This window comes from Ambystoma mexicanum, chromosome 4q, assembly GCF_040938575.1.
Source record: "Ambystoma mexicanum isolate Mex_15411 chromosome 4q, UKY_AmexF1_1, whole genome shotgun sequence".
NCBI lineage: Eukaryota > Metazoa > Chordata > Amphibia > Caudata > Ambystomatidae > Ambystoma > Ambystoma mexicanum.
In genome coordinates, this window is record NC_090928.1 from 188,622,122 (window position 1) to 188,634,804 (window position 12,683).

The window sequence follows — 12,683 nt, forward strand, 5'->3', positions numbered from 1 at the left end:
TCCAAACAAATGTACATGCTTAAAAAGTATTCTACAGTAGACCTATTTTCCGAAACTGTAAGCACACGGCAACAATTTCTTTCAACTTCAATCCTGTTTTTTGAGGATGCCCTGCACCTATATCGCCAGCCTTGTTGTTTGAGGTCTGTTGAAGGACCAGCTTTCCCTTAAATGATGGTCAAAACATTTTGACACAGATGCTGGCCGCTTCTTCTTTGGAGGTGTTCAGTCTTTCATCCTCTTTGAATAGTTCCAGGATGGGTCTCTTGAATGCAGCTTTGTAACAGCTGAGCTCTCATTACTGTTCTTTGGCATACATCATTGCTCCTTCAACTGGAACCTGTTGGGTTTACTGATGGGCATTTGAGTTTGTGTGTTGGAATAGTTATCACTGCACAAACGTTTGAAAAGTAAGCACAGATGCTACGTTTTCGAATGGATTGTGTCCTCCCACGTATTCTGCATCTTTTGATATCTCCAATATCCAGCTTCAGCTGCTTTGGAAAATAATTTTGGTAGAGGACGCTCTGTGTCGATGCGGTGGACCCGATGTACCTCGAGGGCTCCGTCTAGAGCATGATGTCATTGAAGGTATATATTGCACGTGCAGCACCCGGTTGGCTTAAGTTCTGTTTTTCCAAGTAAGCTTTTGCTTCGTGAACTATGGCGTGCTTCATAATTTTCTTCCAAAATTGTCTATAATGTCTTTGGCTCCGACAACCCCGAAGACTGGGTTTAAAAAAATGCCAAGATGTCGCTGATGGACCCACGTCGAGTGTGCTTGTGGTGTCTCTGTGTGGATCACAAGACCTCGGCTTGTCAGAAGTGTCAGTCGATGACCAGAAAAGCGCTGAAGGATTGAACAGGGAAATTGGTGGTAGGTAGACTGCCCAAAACATCCCCTTGGACTACCCCGTCGAAAAAACATTCTTCCGACGAACCGAGGGACGAGTTTCCTTGATGGAAGAAGTCTAAAAGGTCCCATGTTGCAAAGTGCCTCTCGCCACTCGTCGTCGAAGAAAAGGCATCATAAATTGCCTAATTCATCTTCCTCATCTGACTTCTTCTGAGAGGAAAATATCTTGCCCCACTAAGGCCTCTAATCAGGCTGAATGGGAATCATTCAGGCAGGAAATGCTAAAGATATTCGAGAGCCAGAAACCCTTAAAGCAAGTAGGCCATGCTCCTACCACGCCTTCTGAAGCTGGTAAGGAAAAGGCTTGAGCCAAATCACCCTAGAGTCTGGGGACAAATGCCTGATTCGTGTCGAGAGCTGTTGAGGCCTCGATACAAGTTTCCACTGCTGTATGCGTTTTCTCCAATCCCTGTCATTCCTCACGCGATCAGGAGGTTGAGATGGTTTAGGAAATACATGAGCCTAATTGCCCCCGATTGGGAATGGAGGACCTGGTACCCGGACCTTCTGGACATGTCCATCTGCCCTCGAATATGTCTTCCACAAAGAGATGATCTCGCGAGAGGAGGGTCGGGGTTTTCCTTCCATAGGTCAAGACATTCAGCCTTTACGCATGATTTGAGAGTCTGAGGTACAAGGATTGGGATCTCCCAGACAACATAATGGAGATTTTGCTTTTGGCCAGAAGGCCAGCAATTAAGTTTTTGTACCGCTGCTGTTGGAATACATTCTGCAGCTGGTGCAGGGATAAGAATGTGAATCCTTTTCTATGCAAAACACTGTAGGTGTTATATTTTCTGATGCATTTGTCCTATTTGGGGCTTCAGGTTGGAACCATTAAAGCTTATTTAGCTTTGCTTTCCATCTTCAAGTGTTCGTCTGAGGAAACGTCATATTTTAAAATACCTTTCAGTGATACCATTTCTAAAGGGACTCACTATTGTGGTCCCATCTCTTTCTCGGTTTCCGGTTTGGGACCTTAATCTTGTTTTAAAGTTTGCCGTGTGCACCATTTGAACCGCTCCATTCTTGTTATGACTACTAACATTCAAAACCATCTTGTTAGCACTGACATCAGCCCGTAGGGTGAGTGATTTGCAGGCACTATCTTCTAAACCACCTTTTCTTGTCTGGCCTCGGGGTCAAACCTTCATTCCTACCTAAGGTCATATCAGATTTTTATTTGGGACAAAAGATAGTATTACCTACTTTTTACCCTGCACCTCATCCTGGAAAGGAAAAGAAGAGAGTACACAGACTTGACGCACAGAGTTTCTACATTTCAAGAATGTCAAAGTTTCGTCTGGATGACCAACTGTTTATAGGATAACACTGGTCATAGGCTGGGACAGGCTGTAACCATTCAGACCTTGCCCACATGGATTATTTTAGCTATCAGTGAATGCTCTAGGCTGGCTGTGAAAGATCCCCTAGGAGGCTTCAGAGCCCATTCTACCAGGGGCATGGCTACTTCTTCTGCTCTGCAAAGAGGTGTTCCTGGAAAAACACATTTGTGAAGCAGCCACTTGGTCTACAATTCGCTCTTTTACAAAGCATTACTGCCTTGATTCCATCTTAAGTCAGGGTGGAAGCTTTGGGAAAGCAGTCCTTCATTCGGTTCACAACAACCATTGATAACACAATTCTTACTCCTGCCTCCAAAACCAACACTGCTTTGGGAGTCTATCAAAAGATGAGGAATACGTGGGAGGACACAATCCATTCGAAGAACAAGTTACTTACTCCTGGTAACGTTCTTTTGACTGGATGTTCCTCCCACGCATTCCTCATCACCCCTCCCAGCCTACCCCGCAGTAGAATATCCATGTTGTTGCAGCTTACGCTCCTTCACAGTCTAGTATGGTTTTGCCTGCTTTAATACAGATAGTTCTACTGTATGAATGACATGAAAAAACAGAACTGAAGCCAACTGGTGCTGCGCGTGCTATATATACCTTAGATTACATCATCCTCGAGACTGAGGTCCTTGAGGGACATTGAGTCGACTACCTCGACTCACAGCACGCTCTGCCGAAAATGTTTTCCGAAGCAGCTGCAGCTGGGTATTGGAGATATCAAAAGATGAGAAATAGAGGGATAAGTAACTTGTTCTTTAAATAAATGTATTGACTGTTCAAATGCAAGGTGTGCAAACAGTAAGCGGACCGAAATAACCTAAACTCTTTATGTATGTAGAGAAGGGTTCAAAATTGCAGAGCTGGGAGCTTTTTAGTTCCTGCTTGTATTCTGGAAGACCCAGACTAGCTTGACACTAACAGCTACCAGGAGCTACGTTTGGCTACCCAGGCCAACTGATGCTGAGCAAACGTAGATATCTGACACTAATGATGTTATTCAAAGCAGAACGAGTCCTAATCATCAAAAAATGTAAGTTTGCAACTTATATGGAAGTTTGTGTTCTAGCGCCTGCTTGCTGGTTCATGCTGGATACCAAGGAACTGCTTTTAGCTCTTGCTTATCCAATCTTGATTGTGATCCCTGTAGAGTAATTGAAGGTACATTAAGGCCTGCAGCACGTGCAGTGAAAGTGTCCCATAGGTAGACTTCCATTGTGACTATTGATGAAGTGTAGATTGTTTAAATGGCCGTAGGTACTGTCATCAAGTCTGCTGGATTAACTAGACCATGTTTGATGCTGTGCAGTCAAGAAATCCAAAGTAAAAAACCTTCAACATTCTACACTGCAACATGGAAAATTGCATATTTGATTGTACGACCACCTTTCCCGGGTGCGAATACAAAATAAAATATACATTTACAAAATGTATTGATTGTGGACAAATCTCAATCACTTTACCTGATGTATCAAATGATTACGGAATCACTGGTTTAAATTGCCTAGTTTAAAAAAAGGTGAGATGTTCCTCTATGCTGTACCCCCGTGCATTCTGCGTGGAATGGAAGGAAGTGAAGAAACAGCGCCAAGCGCAGCAGCGAAATAAGGAGAGCCCATCTCCATTTAAATAGTCATCCATGCTGCCCCGTGGTTGTATTCGCTAATGCCCCCTGCTGCTGCTGTGACATTTGCACTGTGGTTCTGAACAAAAGGGAAGACACAAACTCACAGCAGACTTGTCACGCACCACTCTAGGAGGGAAAGGAAGCACTGTGTCTTCAACCCACCCCTGCTAGTGCTCCACTAGTGGAGTTAAGAAGAGCTGAAGACCCTTCAAGCAGCTGAATCTCTGGCACCACATAGGCACCCAAGAGAGAGGTGACAAAGCGAGACGGAGAGAGGCAGAGACAGGTAGGCAGTGAGGCAATGAGTGAGGAAGATGGAAACATGAAGGGGGGGGGGAGAGCAAGGCGGGCACAGAAACCACAAGACAGACATGGGGCAGGGTAAGAGACTGAGACTGAGACAGGGACAGGGACAGAGACTGAGACTGAGACAGGGACATAGTTACTGGGACATAGTTACTGGGACATAGTTACTGGGACATAGTTACTGGGACATAGTTACTGGGACAGAGACTGGTATACAGAGTGAGAGAGAGACAAGGATACAGAACGAGATACAGATGGAGAGAACCAGAGCAAGTGAGAGTTTGAGCAAGAGGGACAGATTGAGTAAGGGAGACAGAATCTGAGCAAGCGGGAGAGGGACAGAGGATGGAGCAAGTGGCACAGTGAGAGACACAGGCCCACATTGCTTACACCTAGCAGACATAAGAGCAACGGTGGAATCTAGCCCAGCCCTGCTGGCCTCTGCAAACCCCTCAGTGCTGGCAGTGCAACCAAGAATAAAGAACTACAGAAATAAGTCCCTCCAACCTGAGCGAGCAACACAATCTGCAGCAAGAGCCCATTCCCTGGAAGCTGCCCCAACCAGTATCCAGTCATCTCCTGGAAAGAACATCGCTGGGGAAACAATAATTTTTCTCCCACTATTCAGCACTTTCTACTCCTATTCTAGAACAGGAGTTCTTTAAATATAACCTTAATGAAAATGTCCCAATATCCTGCTTGCTTGTGCTCCATTCCAAACTGAACACACACCTGTACCACACCATAAACCTAAAACCACAACAAACTGCACACTAGCTGCAACACCCAACCAAACCCAACAAACCAGAGAAAACTAAAGCTCTTACACACAAACCATCTCAGACACTCACATACACACTCATACGCCACCTAACATCTACAAACTACACAAACAAACCCAGCACAGAGTGGCCACTTTTTTCCAAACTGAAGCTACCAACAGTACATCAAAGTGCTTTACCTCTCAATCCCATTAACCAGCCCCCAAGCCCTCCTTCCCTTTCAGATTCGCCTTGTCTGGAGACCATGAAAATGGCAGCTGCGCGGTACAAATCACAATAACGGAACATGTAATTATACCAGTCCTTGAATACCTTGAGATCGATAAGTAGGAGAGGAAATATCATTGGTCGCAACAAGTTTTTTTCTAGCCGATGTAATGACAGGCCCAACCCAGCTGGCCTTTCCGCCTGACTGCTGCAGAATCCCAGTAGGCCTTGCAGACTCAAATCCAGGTGGCAAATATCGCAGAACATTTAAGCTTGCTTTATTTAATTGATCCTTTTCCTGATAGGGGTGGGTGGGCCATATATTCTTAGATTTGACACAGGCCCGTTGCTGCCTTAAGAAGTGTTAAATTGAGGCCAAGAACCTCTCACCATTGTTTTAGGTGAGAGAATTGAGGTGGATGCCTTACCACTGCTCAGTGGAAAAAGGATGATCACAATATAGAAAGCATTCCTTCTAAAGGCGTTTGAATCCATTTTACTGCATTTTTGTTATTCTTTATTAACCCTTTAAATGCCAGCGACGAGCCGGCTCGTCGGTGGCACTTAAGGGGTTAATGAGGGGGGAAATGTTGGCGGGTTTGGGCGGTGAATACCGCGATTTAAAAAAAAAAGCCATTGGCACTGGGGGGAACCTCAATGGCACTTAAGAGGTTAATCAAACTTCCATTGTGTTTATTTATTTCATCACATTGTGCATGGTTTGCTTAGGCAGAAGCTGGCTGAAAGTAAGGACATGCTAGGTGCAGTACTGCTGCGCCAGCGCATGCTATCTCTTAAGTACATTAGATAAAAATGTACTCTGAAGGCCCATATTGGTATGCCTGCTGTACCAGAGTGCATTGGACAAGGCCGTTTAGCTGGTACTGGTTACAGTTCAATTGGACGGTCTGTAACCAATGGTGTGCGACTTTAATTTACAGTGAGCCTATTCCAAGAGATCTGAGCAGAAAGGGTCCTGCCCTAATTCACCTATTCTTATCTCGGAATGCCTTTTCAATTGTTATTATAAATTACTTTAGCCTTTTAGAGAGATTTGGGACTGCATAGCCAGTATTCTGTGATACTTGGTTTAATTCTATACATTTCTGGGCGATTTTCATATCGAAATGCACGTGGGAGTTTTTTTACTAATATAATCTGAGCATTTCTAAGGTTTGGCAAAACACCATTTGTCTGGATTTAAATATAGTTTTTAGCTTAGCACTGGATATAGGCATGTGTGGACGTTGCCAGATTGTTACACTGTTGGGTCCTCCTATTGCTGCTACACATGCCAAAATTGAGTAAGCATGGGCATGGTATGAACACTGTTGCCAAGCGGCTAAATTATGCTTGTTGAGTATCTAAAAAAGTATGTGGCCCAGATTTGAGCACATTTGTGATTTAGATTACATCTTCATGGCAAGCTATTAATTAAGCAGAGCCTGGTCCCCATTTAAGACACTGGGCTGGGCGAATGAGGAGCTTTAAAAGTGTAAATTTACTTTTTCAGCAAGGCTTTATGAAAGCCCAATTGCAAGTTGCAAGGTGTGGCTTTTTTGTGTTAACAATTAAAAGCTTTACAGCTGTGCTCTTGATTGGCTGAAAATGTCTCGGAGGTACGCAACATGGTAGCCTCAGGCGAGCAAGGGGGATGAGTGAGTCCAGTCAAGGAGATTTGAAATAAATGGCATGATGCGAGCCTGGGTGAAAGAGCAAGCAGGTGATGACGGTTACCAGATTACGCTGGGCAGTGCCTAAGTTAACAAAAAGGTCAGAGTGCATGATGCAATGCGCCTAAATGATCTTTAGGTAATACGGCTGGAAGACCGGGCCAATTTAAAGGTTAATAAATACAAATATTACAATACCGAAGCCACTGAGGATAGCTGGGAGGATTGCTCAGCGGCAACGTGAGCGCCTTGGAAGCAAAACGACACAAAGCAACACAGGTTCGATCCCCAGGTCCGCACTTAGAAACCTCTGGGTGTTTAAGCGCTTTATAAATGCATTATAAATACGCAACTAAGACAAAAAAAAATCCTGTAACAGTGCCTCGATGCCTGGGGGCTGTATGAGCGCTTTAAAAATGTAAATTAAAAACAGAGGGATCGTGCCAGATAGTGGATAGTGGTACACTTACCAATAACATGGTTAACACGGTTATGTCAGCAGGCATACAGGCGGCTTCTCCCGCTGCTTGGCCTGTTCGGCCCTGGATGCCTGCCTGCCTGCGTCCTGGTCCTCCTGGGCGGCTGGAATTCGTTGATGTGCAATTAAAGTTTAGACTGTTGGCCAAGTTGCCAACTGAACGCAAGCATGGTCACAGCTCAGCCACAGCCGCCCTGTAACTGCAGCGCATGCGCTGAGGGAGGCGCGTGCAGTCAGGCCTGGCCGCAGAGGGAAGTGAAAGCCACAAATGTTGCTATTTGGTGCTGCTAGCATCATACAATGAACGTGGTGCCTGGCTTTGCTGGACAGCAGTAGGAGCATGCATGCAGACTGTCAGTGCTCAGTCAAACCGAGTCTGATTTTGAGGTCCTGCGAAATGATCACATTACACTACACACAGCCCTACAGATAAGGAGTGTATCAGCCACTTTTACTCCCTAAAAATGGGCAAATACTCAACAAATATTACAACAGGGAGTAAAAGTACTTCCAACAGAAATGGGAAAAGTCACATAGAAGCCCGTTAGCTGCTTTCATCCACACAGCTCCATCGTTATGTTGGGGCCAGTAGAAAACGTAGCGCCACAGGAAACAACTCTTCGATTACAAATCTGAAGAGGTACAACTATCTTTTTTAATGTGCAGGAATACCTTTGTACAAAGAAATATTAATTACAAGCATTTCTAGTTTACAGAACCTATTTTAGTCGCTTATGAAATACTCTTGGGAATGAGACTTTATTACAGCTAAAAAAGGGTTTACTCCCAAATTTAAAAAAACAGGGAGTAAAATACTTGCACTTCAAAGTTGTATCTGGAGCACTGACTACACACTAACTTTGGGATTAAATGATGCAGCAGCATCCTCGGGTATTTGGATCTTGGAGGTCTCTCAGAGCTGGCACGTCAGGCAGCTGCCTGCACGGCCCGATAAATAGACTGGCCCTGCGCAAAAATGTGCTTGTAACTTTGTTTCTTTTCACAGGATACACGCCTAGTTCCTGTTTGCTATTTGGTTCAAGCCGCTAGGCAAGCAAACACAATTGTATGTTTTAAGTACAGATAAAAAGCACTATGTGTGGTTTGTAAACTCCCCACCATCCAATGAGCCTTCAATATGAAGTTGTACACACTTCTCTGGAAAAAAAATATCAAGTTTCATGGCAAATTTTGTTAGCCTCCTTTTACATTTCTTGTATTAATGAGAAGAATCAAACCACTTTAGAAGGTTTTCATAGATGCCCATTTCTATGAAAAGATTTGAATGTCCGGTCTACTCTTTTAAATGTACTGCATGTTATTAAATCTGTTGTAAACATGGAGTAAAAAATGTGCATGTATCTATATTGCAAAATACTACAACTAATAATGCAAGCAATTACTCCATGTACTGGATTTACTGCAGCCACGAAAGGTTAAGTATACAGCTTGTGGGGTTGGAGAAAGCTCTCGGGTCAGGGATGACTAGGAAAAAAGGTATGAACTGGGCCTGGAAAGGTAACCGTCTACATTCTAAAACTGTGCGTGGCATGCCCACACCACAGGGTATAGAATCAGTTTCAGGGTGCACAAGAGGCACATCAAGTGAAGGAAACCCTTGTATGCACTATGACTAGAATCAAAGAGGCAAATAACTACTTGGGTCAATCAGTAAATCAGATTGCAAATGGAGAATACTGCAGAGATCCTTCATGGTTCTTTGATTTCAAAATCGCTAAGAGATGGGCCTCCTTTACAACATTTCACGCATTGCCCCAATTTCGTTTTTGTTTTAGAACTTAAGCGAGCATAAGGCCCCAAAGGGCCTTGGACTGCAGCACATACTAAGATGTAACTAAAACATATAGTTGTAGAAATTGGTAACTAAGGAAACACATCAATTAACACAGAGCTAAGAACCAGCTCTTACCTATGTGCCCAGCTAATGTGTAGGGTGCATGGCAAAGATCTGGATCCATGCGATTAACAATACTCTGTATGTCCTGATCTGATTGTATTGGTCTAAGATCCCCTAGCCTGCTAATGGTTAACGTCTTGTAATTCCAATCTAATGGTGTGGTGTCCACATGTTAGAAAAGAGAATATTGCGGATGCAAAATAAAGATGTGCGGTGTGAAAGGTGGGGCATGTCTGAACATTCAGTCAGAACAAGCATGCAGTGAAGCCATGTGCAGGAAGTTAGAGGGTCAGGCCTGCTTGTACAATATAAAGAAAAATGGAGTTGGTACGAGGGCCTTGTCCCCTGAATAAGTAGTACAAAGAAGTCCTACTATCCAATGACGAGAAGCCAATCAAAGTTGTTTTAAGTTGGCTATTCCGGAGTAGCAGGGAACAGGGTTGTGGTAGTGGAAATGAGTGCATGAGTAGGGACCAAGGTGAAGATGCCAGAATCAGTGAAAACATTCAGATGGGCAATTTAAAAAAAAAAACTTTTTATAAATCGGCAACATGGCACAAATGCATTGTAGCCAAAACCTTCATAATGCACTGAAACAAACCTGGGAAACCATAATTGTTCATAAAATACAAATGAATGTGGATCTAAAACGCAGAATTCCAAAGCAAGGCTTTAAAGCATTTTCTAAATCTTATGTCAGGCATTGGATGTAACCTAGGTGAAAGAGAATTCCAGCATATCGCAAGTGCACTAGAAAAATACAACAAGAGAAGAGTATCAACAAAATCTAGGACTTTCCAGCCAGCGAATATTCACACTCTGAGGCCCATCAAACCTCCAAAAATGACCAGTTTATCAGGCATGTAGATGGGTGTCTGTGCATGAACAGCTTTGGGCTAGACATAACTACTTGAACAAAATCCTGACAATCAATGTGAGCCAATAAAGCTGTTGCAACAAAAGGGAGATGATGTCATACTTCCTGGCCCCAGACAAAAACCTTGCTATATATTGCAGGACACCCTTAAGGGGGAGGGAGGGTGGCTTGTGGTGCATCGGCTAAATCGGAATTCTAAAACTCAATCTGTGACTAAATTAAAGCTTTAACTAAGAGACGAATGAGTCACTGACTCAAAATTCCCTGATCACTTTCTTTAAAGAAAATAAATGACTGCATTGCATCACCAAGAATTCCCAAGTGGAATAAAGGAAAAACAAGAATCCAAAGTGGAACGCAAAGATTAACCAGAAAACCTATTCTGTAAAGGTATACCAGGATACCAGGGGTGCAGCTGATGAGACTGAAATAAATCTAAGAATTAGAATAGGTAGACAGAAATGATTAAGCGCATTAAGCTTTAAAAAATAAGCTTTCCAGGATTCTATTACATGAAGGCAGTCCATGACAGGATGGATATCACTGATACTGTTGAATATTTCTTCCCTTTGTGGGATGGGGCAGGGGGCTATTCAGCTGCTCTGATGCTTTGCATTCTCTTCACATCCACGTTGGATCATGCAGAGACAGTCTCCTGCATGTGTACAGACACCAAGACTAGGTCAGTATGTCCCTCGCCATCTGGGCAGTCCGCATGTGCTTCTGGTTCTTGGATGGACCAGCCCATCTGCTTTGTCTTCTTCAGAGGCAGTGTCAATAATGTTAGTACAACTGACGTCTGGCAATTTGAACGCCATCCCTACTGCAAGCAAAAGAGGGAAGAACAGGATGATGCTGAAGCAGTCCACACCGGATCTCAAAGCCTCATGAGAACATCGTCACAAGTACAGAATTAATTGAACGCTATTTTTCATATCTGGTTAGAGTAGAAGGCTAGACCAAGAATTGTCAAAGGAGGAGGAGATGATCAAACTGTTAGAGAAGGAGAATGATAAACTGAGAAGAAAAGCAAGATCAAAGGAAAAGACCATCAACCAGATACCAAGTCTCTTCTCTCATGAGTCTCCATTGTAAAGGAGGTCTCAAGAACAGCCCGCACTCCAACCCGTCCATTTTGTACCAGGAACGTTCACGCCAAAGTATGTGACGTATGATGAGCAAATAAACCAGCAAAGAGCCGCAGTGAGGCTCTGTCCAGTATCTATCAGAAGAACAGCACCTATTGAAGTACCTATACCTAAGAAAACATGGACACTAAGGTACCCATTGAGAAAACATATCAACAAATGAAACAAAATGAAGATCGTCGGAGTACAGTCCCTGAAGAAGCCAAAAAGGTCTTAATGGAAGACGAATGGTGACGTCACAAGAACCCAGACCGACTCGCATATAAAAGATATGACGACCTGAGAATGACGTAAAGAGGCGAAACGTCATGGACAAGGGACATTGTGAACCTAAAGTGAAGGGACAATGTCAAATATAAGAAGCTTATGCCATGAGCATGATGGAGATATTTGACCACTTTACGCATGTACATATGCTTGGAACCGCAAGAAAGCTAAAGAAATTGTGCGGCTTGCTATACTTAGTAGTAAGATAGATTGCGGCAAGCGCCACCTATACATATCTACCTCAAAGAAGCACATTATATAAGTATACTTCCACTTTGCACAAGAAGCAGAATCAACCAAATGTTACTAGAGGCCACACAAGGAGAGTTTCATATTTAGCAAATCGAGAATAAACGGCAGAAATAAAATTCAGCAGAGGTCGTATCAGCTAAAATAGACGAACAGTAGCTACAATTAATGAAGCAAAGAACAGAATATCCTGCTCAGAGAGGTCAAGATAAGAAACTGAAGGCACGTGGTGGGGAAAGTGAAAATCAAATACACGAATTACATGAAGAGGCAAATTCACGGTGTCTGAATCACGTGACCAGCCGAGCGAGAAGAAGTGAGACCTTCACACCTATGCATGGCTGTGGGCCAGGCGAAGATATCAGAACTTTTCCAGACATGAGATGCAGTCTCGAGGCCAACCACTGGGAAAGAATTGACACACAGCTACTAAAGTGATGATTGATTGTAACAATAATTGGAGGAAGGCCGGGGGGAGCTGGTGGGCACCCTGCACCCGGCCGACCATTCTGCATGCTGCTAAGAAAATTGGAAAAGTATGAGTGGGGTTGGTGCCAGCCCAATCATAATGGACCAAGTAATCTAGGATTGTGTCGTTAGTAGAACCAATGGGACGTCGTACTTTTAGTGATGTCTACAGTAGCCATTTTGGAGGAAGGGCTTAGATGCCCCACCTGACAGTGTTTACCCAATCCCTTTACTCCGTTACCATATACAGATTTAGTACCTATATTAAAGTTACCTTCCTAGAACCTAGAAAAGAATTGCATGCCAACTTTTAAGCGTTAAACATCAATGAGTGTTTAGCATAAATGATGTCGTTTTTATGAAGTTAGTTGGAGTTGTGAAGCAAGAGGGGAGATCATGCATTCATGCATCC

The 12,683-nt window shown here is 43.6% G+C and overlaps 1 protein-coding gene across 2 annotated transcripts in view; it reads left to right on the top strand.

Annotated features, from left to right (window-relative positions):
* Positions 1-12,683, top strand: part of SFT2D1 (SFT2 domain containing 1) — a 646,168-nt gene that overhangs the window by 402,420 nt on the left and 231,065 nt on the right. The gene's annotated exons all lie outside the window — the stretch shown is intronic.